Here is a 16,929-nt window from a genome sequence, read left to right as displayed (position 1 = left end):
TGAGCAAATGTTTTGCATCAGGACCAATAGTGATGATGTAGAACCAGGTGAGTTTAATTTACAATTCTTTGTTATTTTATTGCTAATCAGGAACAAAAAAGAAAGAAAGAAAAGAAAAAGAAAGGAAAATGCTAGGGGAGCAAGAAAAGATAACAAGGAGCTGAAATATACAGGCCAAAATAAAGCTGCTTTGGGTCACTTTGGAGGTATGCTGCTTAAATGATGCATGTGTCCTAAGAGGCCAGAAGCCCTAAGAGGCCGGAAGCTGTGCCAAAGCCATGCTCCAGACCTAAGGACCAGAGCAGAGCTTTGCACAGGTTTTGGCCTCTTAAGATGCCTGTGTCATTTAAACAACATACCTCCAAAGTGACCTGAAGCAGCTTTGTTTTGGCTTGTCTGTACGGGCCCAAACACTGACTTAGCTGAATTGCTCAACCCTTCGACAACCAAAGATATCAGATGTATGTATCTAGCGTTCCAAGAGTTCTGTGCAGCTCAGCTGTTTGCTATCTTAGCCTAACAGGACTGATAATATGGATTACCTGAACCATCTCATGTACCTTTAATCTGTGAAGAATCCAAAGCCCTTTATAAGCAATAGCCAAATACAGCAAATACTCAACACTTATGAGTAATGTTAGGTATTCAAAGGGTTCTTTTGATCTCAAAAGACCTTTATGCTTGTTTAAAGTCATTCTGATACAGGAGAATTTTCAAAATCTTTGAGCATATGCACAAAACATCACAGGAATGTGGCCAGAGGGGAGGAGAAAGAGGTGGAATTAACAAACAGAGGGTACCTGAGCACCTCTTAACTGTATAACCTCTACACAGCTATATTTTGTAACCTGCCTTTGCAACCTGCCATGTGTGAAAACCATGCAACGTCAGATCTGTAGAAAGCAGAAGTTGTCATGTTGGTCATAAGAAAAATTCCCAAATCCATATTATTGTTATATGTTTATTAAGCCAACCAAAACAGTACATAAATGTGTGCAAGAATTTGCCATTTCCAGATGACTTCATCAGGCAAGAAGTTACAAAAATATGCGGAGGAGGCAGGAAAGGTACTGGGGTTCAACAAATATTTTTGGATTACAAGTCCTAGAATTCCCCATTTGAATGGCCATTCAAATACAGTCTAACAGGGTACATAAAGGAAATAGACCCTAGCAATGCCACCTGCAAGCAAGAAAGGCAGAAAGCTTTGGTCCTTCATTTTTTAAAAATAAAAGCACTGAACTGCAAAATCTCACATTTTACATCTTGGTTGAGGTTCACAACCTCTGAGTTTAGAGAGTTACTTTTAAGGAGGATGAATATATAATGATATGCTAAAGCCATCCATGACTGATAGAATTTTGCTCTAGCACCACAGCAGTTCCTTCAGCCAGCTTAGCTTTTCTTTTCTTCTCTTTTTCCTTTGTTTTAAACTAGGGGAAAGTGCATAGGGGAAAAGTCATGCACAAAGCAAGATCTGTCCTCAGTCTTGGGTCAGAGTCACAGGGGGAGGCCTTTTTAAAATTGGTCTTGTGTTTAATTTTTTAAAAAAATCTTTGTATGCTTTAAAATAATTTTATATTGTTTTAATTGTGATTATTTTAATTGTTTTTAAAATAGTATTGTAGATTTTTTTTTTTATTGATTTCTAACTTGAGCCACCTTGGGTTTCACCTCTGGGAGAAAAATAACAAATTAAATAAAGATGGATGGATGGAAGGAAGGAAGGAAGGAAACTTTTGGAGCTTTTGAACTATAAAATCACAAGAAATGGGAGGGCGGGGACCTTTTAAATTATCCACGTTTATCCTGCTGCTGACGCAGGTTATAGCATGTGCCCAGGTCAGAAAGGCATGATTCCACCCTGGATGGTTCATTTTGCATGTGGAGGAATCTGCTACACCTAACAATTAGAAATGGTAATTGTTACAATTGTTAATTGGAATGCTTAGCAATATATATCCATAATTTCCCAGTAAAGTTTTAAAGAGCTTTCCTGCACTGTTTCACTCCCTTCTAAATGTACACTGAGGATGAAGGAGAGATCCAAATTGTCCCATAACTGGTTGCTTTACACACTCCACAATGCCTCAGTTTAATGAGGGTTACTTTTAGATTGATTTTAGTAAATTGATTGTATTTTATGATGTCTTGTATTTTAATTGGGGGTTAGGGAATTATGTTTAATGAATGTCATTGTGATATTTTATGATTGTTACCTGCCTCGATCCTTCAGGGAGAGGTGGGCTATAAATAAATTCTATTATTATTATTATTATTATTATTATTAATTATTAATTATATTATATTTCTGTTCATTTGGGAGGTTTCTTCTTGTTTGGATAATAATCACATCCGGAGCAGTTTTTAAGAAAGAGTGGACATCACTGGGATTCAGGAACGAGCTGTAACTCATGAGTGGTAGGAAATATAGTGGCCCTGTACACCTTGTGCCAATATGCATTTTATTTCTTAGTACAATAACATTGGCCAGCTGTGGAAAGTCATAAAATACACCTTCTATACTTTTTTCAAGAATGCATAATCAAATATACAACAGTTACACTTGCAAAACTCCACTTCCAGAACAATGAACTGATTATGACTCTTGCACAATGTCAATAAAGTACAACCACATGCATAAGGGAACTGCCTTTGTCAGCAGAATTGGAAGAAGGCCATGCTCTTCCCTTCTGTGGCCCCTGTGTGCCCTCAAAATCTGGATGTGAAGTCATCTGGAGCAGATTTTCAGAGGGTTGTGGTGGGGCAGGAGAGGAGGAAAATAAAGTTCCATTGCACTAGCGGTTGGATAGTTGTACAATATTGGAATTAACCCACCAGCATCTACTCAGACTTTTGAAAAATATATATTCAAGAGTTATAGTCAAAGTACTAAAGTGCGTTAGAAATAATTTACTATTTATAAATTTAGGATCATTTTGTTTTTTAGTGCTAACATTCCTCTTTCCCTCACTCAATCACTATTGAATCTGTATCTTGGAAACAATAGCTGTGTTTACTTGGTGGCCGTCTTTACTGAGTCCAAGACAGTAGAAACACACAGCAAATAACCATCATATTTCATTTCAGAAAGTACCGCTTAATTGAAACAGGCTTAGGAAGTGGGAATTCTGGGAGCTTGCTGGAAATACTTGGGGAGGAAGACAGCATCATATGAATCTCCAAAATAAAAGCTTGTACAGGAACAGAGCTTGGGACTTTTATCCATCTGGAGACGGCCTGAGAAACATGGACCATTCTCCTGACCAGCCCTGACTGCCCATGCTAGGAAAGTCTGTAGCTTCCAATGATCTGAGCCCTGGTGGCACAGTGGTTAAATGCTGGTACTGGAGCCACAATGTTATGAGTTTGATCCCAGGGCTCCAAGGTTACTAAACCTTTCATCCTTTTGTAGGTCAGTAAAATGAGTACCCAGCTTGTTGTGGCAATTGGCTTACAGATTGTAAACCACTTAGAGAGTGCTGAGTTCACTATTAAATGGTATAGAAATGTAAATGCTATTGCTGATAGGTGATTACTGAATAGCTGTAAGTTGTTGGGCTGTATGCACAATCTGTGCTTTGCATATTTCACACAATATCTCCAACTATACCATCTAAAAGGATATGTCTGTATAGTGTACAGTACTCTAGTTAGTTAACCACACATTCTATTCTTTTTCTATCATCAAATTCTGATTTAAAACCAAGAGACTATTTCCCAATATTTGTCAGACTTCATAGATGCTATTCCACATGTCTCTTGCTGTCCTTAAATTAGAAGACCTTACAATATTTTTTTTTCCTGTCTCCTCAGGCTTGTCTATATGCAAAGGAAAAATAGTGAAATACTGTACTATTTTCTTCCCAAACCAACAAGCCTTGCAACAGAAGGTGTGTTTTGCAAGGGTTCCTTAATTTTAGCCATTAATATCATAATGAGAGAACATAACATTTTAAAATAGGAGTTTGGGAGTCATCTTGGCTGTAGATGTTCAAGTAACCCTTTTGCAGAGAGTGCTAGAATAACATTTATGGGAGTGGTTTTGATAGGGTGGTAATTTCATTTTCATGTTAACTTATAATTAACTTTTATGGATAATCAGGTTTTTGGGACAGTTTGAATTTGTTTCACTTATTAAACTAGCATGTGTCTTTGGTTCCACTCCCCTATCCTCCCCTCATGATATGTAGCCCTTTGTTAGCCTTCCCATGCATGTTTTTTCAAGTCCAGCTTCTGTTCTGAATTTTATTAGGTAAATAGTCTATTCCAAACTTGGTTGGCAGGCTAGACTAGTTCAGAAAAAAATGAAATGGAGGGACTGGGGGTAGGGGGTGGGAGAGTGACAAGCCATGACGTTGTACATCTCTCCCACCTTTGGTCATTGTTGATTCAATAACGAAAGTGTTTCTTTGAAAATTACTGCTTTTAAAAAAAAAACACCTTATTTTATTGGACTTTTTCAGAATATAAAACTTATGTAGCATATATATTTATACAATATTTTCATGTGAGAGTCCTAGAAGAAATAAACAGAATGAACAAATTAAGAAATTACGTACAATTAACAATAGTTTACAATAAGAAATTTCAGTTCACAAACACACAGTCAAGGATCAGTAAAAACAAATTGGTGACCATTGGAATCTGTCTGCAGTTGCAAAGAGATGAGCACCCACAAGCTTACATGGCATCACCAGGGCTGAGTGATGATTTGCTTATGAGTCAAATGGAACAGATGTTTGTGTCATACCATTTGCAGTCCTTCCTACCATGGCACTACCTACCTGTGGTGGTGGGACTGCATTCTCCTGTAAGGCAAGAGGCTATGCTGTTTTCAGCAGTGCTTCTGGTAGGGTCTCCCATGTCAGATAGGCCTTTTGCTGAGGAGCTAGACTAAATGTGCAAAACAGCTACAGGACAGCAGCAGAAGGGATATGTGTGACACTCGAAGAGGATCTCTCAGAGACAACAGCAGTGGCACCATAGCTAACACCTGTTGGTACTGTACAAAAGGAGGCACCATAAACCCCCTTTGAATGTCTCTTACCATGAAATCCCTACGATTGGAGAGTCCAAAATGAACAAGAGACAGTACCAGACAATGTCACTCCCAGGCTGGAAGCTACTGAGGTAGAGTAGTGAGGACCATCACTAATGATGCAACTGGACTCAAGCTGAAAGGATGTTCAGTTACTGATGTGCTGAGAAATGAACTGTAAGGCTTAATAGTACATATCTATTTTTTTACATTATCTTTAAATTCTACAAGGGTGATCTTCAGGTTGCATTCTGGCACAATGGTTGGTTTAATGTCCTTCTTTACCTCTATCTAATTTAGCTATCAGCAGTTCATGGGCTGTGCCAAAAACTGCTCCTGGTCATCTCTTTCTCTCACTCACTCTCTCTCTCTCTTTCTCAAACACACACACACACACACACACACACACACAGAGAGAGAGAGATCTGAAAATGTAAGAGAAAAGTCTTACAGTTTAATAAAGCACTTATACTCTGCTCCTTTCTTGCTGTGTCTTCCTCCAGACATATTGATGATAGACCAGACAGATAATAGCAGTAGCTGTCCACTTTCATCATCTAGTGGTTAGTTTAGACTGAGAGGCCCCCCACGAGGAAGAAAAAATGGAGGTAAGGCCTTTTTAAAGGTAACACTGGTTTCATTTATATTTCTGATAAGGGGACAATCTGTGTGCATGTGCATGTGCACATGCGTGTGCATGTATGTATGCCTATGTACCAAAATACAAGAATGGGTGGGGATAATGTTTTGTAGGTTGTCACTCATTTTAGTGGAAAAGGATACTGTAATTCTGGACTGGTTCCAAAGATGCACAAGGAAAATAATCCTGATTGAGTGGTGTTTTTACAAACAATGTTTTTGTAGTGGGAGAGGACCTAAGAAAGCCCTAAGAAAGAAAGCCTTCAAAATTACAAGAAAATCTATTCTTGTAAGGGAGCAACTGTTTATTGCAATATTAAGTGGAAAGTTTAAAAATTGCTTATATGTTTAAAATATATGTAGGACTAAATCCAATTGTTAGTCCCAAGTAGAGTGGACCTATTGGACTTCTATACATTCCATTGATTCAAGGGGAATACAGTCGCCCTTCCAAGTCCACGGACTTGAAATTTGTGGACTTGGTAATCCGCGGAGGGGCAACCACTATTAACTTTAAAGGGGGTGGCGACCCTGGTACACACTTCACATGCATGTGCTCCATTCAAGCCTATGGGGCTTGTATATGCACAAGATTTCAAACTCACAGGGTGTGTGTGTCCAGAATGCATCCCCCACGGGTTCAAAGGTGAGACTGTACTCTAGTTGCACTAATAACTGATTACACCTATAGTATCATAATGTAGCTATTTATTTTGTGCTTTTGGTCTTCATTACTAAACATTTAACCAGATTTTATAACCTTATAGTGAAGAAGGATTCTGGGAAGTCAGAAAACCTGTTACCTTACCAATAGAACTAGCCTGAAAAAGTAGATAGACCAAATACAAACCATTCTGGACCATATCTGTTTTTCTTTGGAACCTTCAAAACAGGCTCTTTTGGAAATTACTTGAGGTGTAGCGTTTGCCAAAGATGCACAGAAACTAAACAGTAAAGAAAATTTAGAGCTGGAATTGAAGAAGGATTTTTTTTTTAAATGAATGCAAGGTTCTAATTAACTTTGGCAGAGCTAAGCGATAGCTCATGCCTGGTATGGAAACTGGTGAAAATATTATCCACTCTGCCTTCAGGCCATAGAGGAAGAAAAATTGAGGTTAAAAACATGACAAATAAAAGTACAGTAATAAAAATAATGACAAAAGAATCTTTTTTGGTGCTTGGAAGTATCTGATTAAAATAATTACAGTGGTACCTCGGGATACGAAATACCCAGGTTACGAAATTTTCGGGATACGAAAAAATCCCATAGGGAATCATTGTTCCGGGTTATGAATATTTTTTCGGGTTACGAAAAAACTTTTGGTGCTTTTTTCGGCTTTTTCGCACGGAATCGCGGCTTTTCCCCATTAGCGCCTATGGCAATTCGGCTTACGAAGGCTTTTCGGGTTACGAAAGCGGCCGCGGAACAAATTAATTTCGTAACCCGAGGCACCACTGTATGTATAGTTAATTCCTAATTACAATTAATTAATTTCTTTTTGCAATTATAATGGAATATTTACTTTACATTACAAATGTAACTTAATGAGCAATAGCATCACTCTTGTAGTATAACTCCCCTCCATTTACCCATTTAATTGGTAAATGAAAGGGAATATAACCCAGTTTGAGTGTCATCTCATGCTGTGAATCAAGTTAGTGACTAATGCTCACTTAAAGATATGTTGAGATGGTAGCAAGGTGGATAGAAGAAGAATGTTATTTAATTTTTTAACTAAAGACCAGCAGCTTGTAGCATTCAGGTTTAAAATAAAACCCCTATAAGTAATTTTTTTCATAATCTCTGAAAGAAAAAAAGAGCTTCCTAAACTCTGTAACCATAATGGGAATGAACTTCTTTTGAGATTTGACACTACAAATGTGTCTAATCACTTTAAAAATAACTTTCCAAGCTCTTTCTGAAAATGTAGGCCTGAAGAACATTTGCAATAATCCCGGGGAGAGCCTTCAATATCACGGCTAACTCTATTCATTCTTTCCCATTTATTTAGTGAATATATGCTAGGTATTGGCTGACCTACCTAGTTGCCATTGGTTTAAAAGTTATACTTTAGTTGGGAGTAATGCCAAGTGCTGTAGGCTTTATTTCAGAAGAAGGATCTGGCATAACCACCTCTAAGTTTACCTTGCCTAAGAAAACCCTATGAAATTCATGGGGTTGCTATAAGTCAACAGGTGACTTGAAGACACATGCACACAATAAATGGATTTAGTGCCAAGTCCCCCATTGGTTTCAGCTGATTTGACACTACCACCAAATAGCAAGGCTCAGCCTTATTCCTGCTGGTCTGCCTGAGGACAAATGTGAGCTCATATCTCTTGCTCCCTGGCAGCTGTGAAGATGGGCTACTTTTCTTGAGCTCACCACAAAGGTTCTTAGGCTAGCAGCAGGAATAGGAAAACAAAACAACACAAAACCCCCAGTGGTAATGATTTAATATCACATTCCATCAGAGTGCCTCTCAGCCATCCCACCACCAATACAACTTAATAACTGTATATTAGACACCATAATCTGTTGCAACACTGTTTAAGGTATCACTTTGATCAAAAGGTGAAGTGTGCCTCATTCGGTTCAGTTAAATAAATACCATGCATTTATGGTCTGTTCTCCCCTTTGATGTTTACATGAGCTGTGTTTCTCTCACACCTAAACACCTAGTTTGCTACCTGTATACACCTTTCTTGTAAAAATGCAGCTTTGATATAATGATATATACTATACCAATTCTAAATTATTTGAAGGTATTCCAAATTGATTAAGAATATATTTCTTTAGACTCGTTGTGGTCCCAGAAGCAAATAGCATCTCTGAAATCTTCCCACACAGTCGTAAGTAGGAGTTGGCAAAGTGAGCCCACCAGAAGGTGTTGGACTGCAATTCTTATTAATCGGTGATAACTAAGCAGTTACTATTCTGCTTGGGGCATTTTAAAATTGAAGAGCACATAGCAAATGGTACTACCTACTCCTTTGTCCAACTAAAACACACAGCTGGATCACACTGGCCAGACCCACTAAGAGTGCATCTACACTATAGAAATAATGCAGTTTGACACCACTTTAAGTGCTATAGCTATATCCTAAGGACTTTATCACACTAACAAAAAAGATGAGAGCATAGTGGGATACTCCCATCAAGATCGCGCAATAACACTATGATTATCATAAGATGTCACGCAACATCGCGGTTATCATGCAATTATCCTGTAAATAAAGAGGCATTCTAGTGCCGCTTTTAATTAATGGGATTTTCCCATAATAAAGAGCAACTCTAGAATGCCTCTTTATTCATGGGGTAATTGTGCAATAATCGTGATGTTGTGCGATGTCATGTGATAATCATAGCATTATTGCGTGATATTGATGGGAGCATCTTGCTATGCTACCATCTTTTTTGCTCGTGTGATAAAGTCCTAAGATTTGTACTGTTACAAGATCTGTAGCCTTCTTTGCCAATGCATGCTCATGTTTCACAAAACTACAGATCCTAATATTCCGTAGGATGGGGTCATGTTAGTTGAAGTGGTGTCAAACTGCATTACTTTTGCAATGCAGATGCACTCCTAGACAGTGTGGAATTATAAGGCTGGCTCTTCACTCCTCCACTTGTCAACCCCTGAAAAGCTTCTCTTGACATTAGGGCAAACCCTGCTTAATGCAGTGAGTTGTATTGCAGGAAGCTGAGGGGAAGGGTATTAGGAAAGTCATTTTCTAGTGGTGCTTCTTTAGATCTTAGCTGCTAAAATTAGTTGTTTACAAAGTTTTGCAAAATGTAAATCGAGCAAACTATTTTCTGCCATTGAGGTTCAAAAATGAGGGCATTGCCTTTACTATTTCTTCTCCCAGCAACCAATTAGAGATTTGTAACCCTATCAGAACCACAGCTTTCAAGTAGGGTAAGCAGTTACAAATAACATTTGAAGTTGCATTTCAAAAGGAGCAACAAATTTATTTTACTGGTGCAATGAACCTTTGAATAACATTTTTAGGCAGTTTTAAAGGCATGCTTCAAGATTTATGCCATTCTGTTATCGCTCCTAAGGGCTTCTTTGAAAAGTAATGAAAATTAATGAGTAACACAATGACTTGTTTTACACTGAGGTGGTTTTTTTCCATTGCAACAAATAATGTCAATGCTGCTCTTGGTGAATACACGTAATGGGAATGAATCACTTTGTAAAAAGTAGTTTTCTAAATTCTGTGCAGAATTGCCTGATATGAATGTTTGAAACCTCCACTATCATTTTCCATCTTAAATGTCTAAAGCACCATGTTTTTGACAAAGCAGAGCATCATGATTTGAACATCAGTCTTGTTTTTCCTACCATCCATACCTTCTCCTTGCCATTTGCTTTGATAAACAGCTTAGCTCATAAAAAGTTCTAGAGATCTTAATTTGGTGACTTTTGTGTTGGCATAATAAAAGTGTTGCCCTAAAATAGATTTTGGACATTTCCTTCTGGCAGTAAAAGTCTATGTTTTAAATCCTCAGGAAATCTTTAATTTTGATTGATGAGCTGTCAATGGAAGCTCAACTGATGCTCATGTTAAGACAGTGCTTCTCAATTATTTTCTGTCATGCCCCCCCTAGGAAGAAGAAAACATTTCGCGCCCCCCGCGCGACTGTAAATAGTATCATTTGTCTATAAAATTGTTATAAGTACACCTCTGCATAACATACCTTTACGGAGCCTTGCCCCCCCCCCGGGGGGCCCGCCCCACTATTTGAGAAGTACTGTGTTAAGAGTGCAACTTAGATGCTTAGAAATGTCCCAAATTAACTCTTATTTTTTCTGGAACTTAAATGGATTTCCTGCTAATGAAAATACTAGAAGATGTGTGAGATAATCTCTTTTGAAAATAATTCACCATTATAAAAATACTGTATCAACACTGCAGAATTATAGCAGTTTGACACCCTTTTAATTGCTGTGAAGTGATCCAAAGAATGGTGGGATTTATAATTAAGTTAACTAATTAGAATTCTCTGCTAGAGAGCTCTTGTGCACTCCACTCTGAGTTACAGCACAGAATTCTAAGTACCCAACTCCACTATAAATCCCAGGATTCCATGGGATAGAATTGCTAGAATAGTGACATGTGGAAACATCCTTAGTTATGTCAGCATTCAAAATAGTACAGTTTGTTTTAAAGACTGCTTGATGATGAACATAGCCTGTTATGTCACATTTCAAACAATTATTTGTTTCTCTGAACTGTGACAAACACTTTCCCGCAAGTGCCTACTTCAGAGCCATATGAGAATTTATGGTGAGTCAGGCTTCTGAAATTAAAAAATTACTTTCTCTTCTGCTGTAGGAGAGCTGTAGATGTATTAGCTAACAGAAGCAAACTACAGCATCAAAGCAATTAAAAGCAAATAAAAATTCCTTTGTGCCAATTATTTTACCTTAGTTCCCAGAAATCTGGACCTCCCCTTGGTGTCATAAGGACAACCCTGGCCCAGAGATCAGGATGTAATACTAAATGTGTCATTAGAAATCCTGTCATTTTAAAAAAATATTAAATTACAGCTATGAGATTGCTGAGATTTTCATTAGAACTGCAGTGCATGGAGAGATGAGATCTAATCATTCCTCTCCCATTCATCATCCTGGAAAAAAAGGTAACCCTCTCCCATTTAATCCCACTGCAATGATAGGCAGGGCTGGCCCTAATATTAAGCAAGGTGAAGTGGCTGCCTTGGGTGGCAGATTCTGAGTGTTATGGAAGGGAAGCAAATTGCACATCATTTAATTTGTTGGTATATTTGTTGAGACACTTGGGGAATTTCCTTCTTCATGTGTCAACATTACATGGCTACCTTGGGGTACTATGCACCTTGATTTGGATGGGTGTGGTGTGGGTGGGAATGCCTTTGCAGCTCTGCATCAGGCAGCTATTGTGCCAGAATACAACCTGAAGAACATCCCTGTAGAATTTAAAGACAATGTAAAAAATAAATTTGCATTATTAAGTCTTACATGACCAAGTATAAATAAAAAGATGATGGAAATAATACACTGAAGAACTATATAACAGAGAATGAAAGGATGAACATATTAATCAAGGAAGACACCATTGAAGACAAAGGCCTGTTACAGACAGGCCAAAATAAAGCTGCTTCGAGTCACTTTGAAGGTATGCATCGTCCTAAGAGTCCAAAAGCCGCATCAAAGCTGCTATCCAGTCCTTAGAATGAGTGGGCTTTTGGTGGGCGGCTTTTGGACTCTTAGGACACATGCATCATTGAAATACCATACCTCCAAAGTGACTTGAAGCAGCTTTATTTTGGCCTGTCTGTAACAGGCCAAACCTACAATTTTAGAAAGTGGAGTGGAAGCTGGACTCAGAGCACAAATCACCAGGAACAGATTGCATACCAACAGAACTGCTTCAATCTACAGAGTCAGAATCTAATCTGTTAACTAAAATGTGAAAACAACATAATGGCCCACAGATTGGAAACATCAATATATATTCCAGTTCCCAAGGGGACACCAGGGGTTGCAGTAACTACAGGAACATTGCATTGATCTTACATGCAAGCAAAATGCTGTTCAAAATTCTACAACAAAGACTTTTACCAAATATGGAGTGGGAAATTTCAGATGTTCAATGTACATTCAGGAAAGAAAGAGGCACTAGGGTTCATATTAAAAACACATATTGAATAATGGAGCATAGCAAGGGATTTCAAAAGAAAATAAGCCAGTGCTTTACAGATTATAGTAAAGTCTTTGACATGTTTCATATATTATGAAAAACTATGGATCACTCTTAAAGAAATGGGTATGATACAACTTTTGATCATCTTGTACTCGGGACAAGAGGCTACTGTGAGGATAGAATATGTCAAAATGGGATGGTTTCCAATTGGCAAGGGGGGTCAGGCAAGGCTGCATTTTATCACCCTATCAGTTAACTTGTTTTGTTGATCATGTCATATGTAAAGCAGGATTAGTCTCAGAGGAAGGAGGAATGAATAGTGGAGGAAGGAACATTAACAGTTTAAGATATGTAGATGACATAATCTACTATCAGAAAATAGCAGTAACTTGGAACAACTACTGAAGAATGCGAAGGAAGAAAGTGCAAAGTTAGGTTTACAGTTGAACATGAAGAAAACAAAAAAATAATGACCACAGCTGATTCATATAACTTTAGAGAATGAATACTTTGAAATAGTTAAAGATTTTCCATACCTTGGCTCAATCATTAATCAGCATGGAAACTGTAGTCAAGAAAGCAGAAGACTAGGACTTGCAAAGGCCTCTATGAAGAAACTAGACAAGATCTTGAAAAAGTTACAATTGCCCATGCCACTGTATTTCCCATTTCTATGTTTGGTTGTGAAAGCTGGACAACTGAAGAAAGCTGACAGAAAGAAAATGAAGTCATTTGAAATATGGTACTGGAGAAGAGTACTATGGATACTGTGGACTGAGAAAAAGATAAATAAATGCGTTCTAGAGCAAATCAAGCCTGAATTCTCCCTAGAAGCTAAGATAACTAAACTGAGATTGTTGTACTTTGACCACATCATGAGAAGATATGGTTCACTAGAAACAGCAAGAATTCTTGGTAATGTGTAGGCAGTAGGAAAAGAGGAAGACCACATTGCACATGGATAAAGATTCAATCAAGGAAGCCTTGATTGACTTGGAGGTCTCTCATTCATAGGGTTGCCATAATTTGAAGACAATGTGGCAGCAGTTTACAACAACAATTATCAAAGTCCTTCAAGAGCCAACTAGCCTTGAGGGGACAATTCATCTTTGTTTGCTTTTGTTTTACCTACAAAAGCCATTTGTCTCATCTTTCATGTTCTTCAGCTTTCAGACCTCTTGTGAGCTGTGTAAACATGTTGAAACCTGAAATACTTTGGCTTTTTTTTTCTGTTGTGAGGTGGATAGCTGTGTTTTTATTTCTTGGACCTTACAACACCTCAAGGCAACAAGAGAACACACAAGCGGGGGCGGATTGAGCCACATTAACAGATTATAGGGGTTGTGTTTGCAGAGAGAGTTTTGTAAGATGACATACAGGAATCTGTGGCCTCCATGGGCAGCTGGTAATGTGTTGAAGAATTGTTATGGATATTGTGTAATCTGTCCTATACCTCCATAAATAACTTGCTGGCCCACTGCTTTTATTGAAGTAAGAGTTAATTATCATTCCAGGTGACTTCCTATGTATGGAGTAGAGGGACCCTGTTTGATTTCTGGCCCTGGCTGGGGAAAAGACCCTAACACCTCCATCTTATCTCCTGATTGAATGACTGAGAGCTATGGTGATAGTTGGGCGAGAAGCCTGATGGAGGTGACTTTCCAACAGGTGTGGTGGAATTACCTGTAGTTTAGAGACAGCAGGCTAAATTGTATGCAGAGAGCAAAGTTTTCCTATACCCTCTTTTTCTTATATAGAACATTTGTTGTTTGTTCTTGTTAATCCCCCTTTAGTAAATCTCGACACATGATGACCCTCCAGTGTTCTGCTTAGTTCCTGTAAACTCATATCTGTGAGCTCCTCTATAGAGTCCATCCACCTAGCATCCAGGCTTCCTCTCTTTCTACTTCCCTCCACCTTTCCTAGCATGATTGTCTTTTCCAGTGAGCCATGTCTTCACATGATGTGTCCAAAGTATGATAGTCTGTTTTGTCATCTTGGCTTCCAAGGGCATTTCTGGTCTGATCTGCTCTAGGACCCATTTGAATTGTTACAAAAGCCATACTGTTAGTTCAGTATATAGCAGTATATAAATGAAGCTGTTTGTTTGTTGTTTTGTTCTGTTCATCTTTTTGGCTCATCACTCTTCAGGAGCAAGTTGAGGCACAGCTCCATCAAGGAAGAAAAGACGGAACAGCTACACTTTGCAGGGCAGCATGAGGACCCTTCTGTCCAGAAGCACATTAATAATTACTTTTGGAAATGTTATTGATTGATTTATTGGATTTATTTGCCACCTTTCTCCCAAAATTAGATTCAAAGTGGCTAATGGCATTCAGGTTATGTAGTGTAGTAGCCTCATCCTACTAACACTCAGACTAATATTGTTATATCTACTATTAATATGTTCCAGTGTAGTATCTTAATCTACACTAAAGTCTTCTGAAAAATCTCTGCATTTTAAGTACTTCAGCTTCTAACTAACATGTTCCAAAATATGTGGAATAATCAAAATCCTTCCCCTGAGGCTGAGAGCATGTGAGCATGAATCAGAAATCTGGCAATAATCAAATTCTGACAATAATCAGAAATTAGCAGGGGAAGGCAAAGGCAAACCTCCTCTGAACAAATCTTGCCAAGAAAATCCCATTATACTTCCCCCTTAGGTTCACCATAAGTTGAAAATGACTTGAACGCACACAACACACATAAAAGTGTCACAGAGAAGTGAACAAGCATGCATGTTCCACGAACTCTTGATCAGGCAGGATGTCAAGCAAAGCTAATAATAAAACTGATAATAATAAAACTAATAATAATAATATTTATACCACACCTCTCCATTAAGATTGAGGCGGCTAACAACATTAAAACATTAAAATACAATAAAATACAATGTCCCCCAAACCCACTTACCCACCATAACCAATAAATTATACAGTGCGTCCTCGCCTTACGCGGGGATTCGTTCTGGATCCCTCTGCGTAAGGCAAATTCTGCCTATGCTCAAGCCCCATTGTAAACAATGGGGCTTGTGCACGGCAGCGCGGTGCGCAGGGCGGCACACAGGGCACAATGGGCGCGCATGCCCATTCAATTGAATGGGACGCGCTGCCCTGCGTGCGCCCCGCGGCTTGAGCGTGTATGTTCAAGCCGCGTAAGGCGCACCTGCGTATGATGCGGGCGCGCTGTAATTATAAACAATAACAATAAAACAATACTGTTAAAATTATTAAAACAGGTAAGAGAGGGTAGTCAATGACTGAGATGCTAGTTTGAGAAGGCCTGTTGGAAGAGATCCATCTTGACCACCTTTTTAAAGTTGTCAAGATTGGTAATATGGCAGGTCTCCTCCAGCAAGCCATTCCGTAACTTGGGACCTGCAGAAGAGACGGTCCTCTTGGTAACCACAGCCAGCTTAGTTTTTGCTGGCTGCAGTAGCTTTTCCCCACAGGACCTAAGTGTGCAGGGTGGATTGTATGGAAGAAGGCAATCCTGTAGATAAGCTGGACCCAAGCCATTATGGTCTTTAAAGGTCATAACCAACACTTTGTACTGTGCTTGGAAACTAATGGGCAGCCAATGAAGGGACTTTAAGATTGGTGTTATATGGTCACGCATGAAACTCCCGGTGAACAGTCTGGCTGCCATGTCTTGGACTAGTTGAAGTTTCTGAAGTAGGCACAAGGGTAGCCCTAAGTAAAGCGCATTGCAGAAGTCAAGTCGTGAGGTTACCAGTGCATGTACCACAGTTCTTAGGTCCCCAGGCTCCAGGAAGGGACGTATCAAGCAACGCTGATAGCAAGCACTCCTGGCCATTGCACCTATTTGAGCTGACATCTGAAGCAATGGATCCAGGAGCACCCCCAAGCTGCAGTGCCTCCAATCCTCAGCTCCTCCGGGTGTTCCAGAAGGATACCATGGTCGATGGTATCAAAAGCCGCTGAGTGGTCCAAGAGCACCAACAGGGTCACACTTCCTCTGTCAATACTTATGCGGAGATCGCACACTAAGGTGACCATGGCAGTCTGGACTCCATATCCTGCCCTAAAGCTGGTTTAAAATGGATCTAGATAATCTATTTCATCCAAGACTGCTTGAAGCTGAGGAGTAACAGCCCTCTCAATCACCTTGATTTAGAATGGAAGATGAGAAACTGGTCTATAGTAGTTCATGTCCAAGGGATCTAGGGAGACCTTTTCAGAAGTGGCCGCACTACATCTTCCTTTAAACAGGATGGAAATTAGCCCTCCTTAAGAGATGCGTTAATAATATGTCTCAGATGAATCCTAAGTGCATCTCCTCCTTGGACGAACATCCCTGAAGAGCAGGGGTTGAGAGGGCAAGTTGTCTTCTTCACCACTTCCAAGAAGCTTGTCCATGTCCTCAGTCCTCACAGATTCAAACTTATAATCTTATTCATGGAGTTGCTGGATATTTCACCAATTGCCCCTTTATGGCTTGGGTCCAAAGTGAGGAACAGCAGAAATAATCTGGTTTGACCCCACTTTAATTGCCATGGCTCTATGCTATGGAATCCTGGGGATTGAACAGTA

This window comes from Sceloporus undulatus, chromosome 3 (genome assembly GCF_019175285.1).
Source record: "Sceloporus undulatus isolate JIND9_A2432 ecotype Alabama chromosome 3, SceUnd_v1.1, whole genome shotgun sequence".
Lineage (NCBI taxonomy): Eukaryota > Metazoa > Chordata > Lepidosauria > Squamata > Phrynosomatidae > Sceloporus > Sceloporus undulatus.
The sequence above is the reverse complement of the archived record's forward strand: the minus strand, read 5'-3'. Positions refer to the sequence as shown.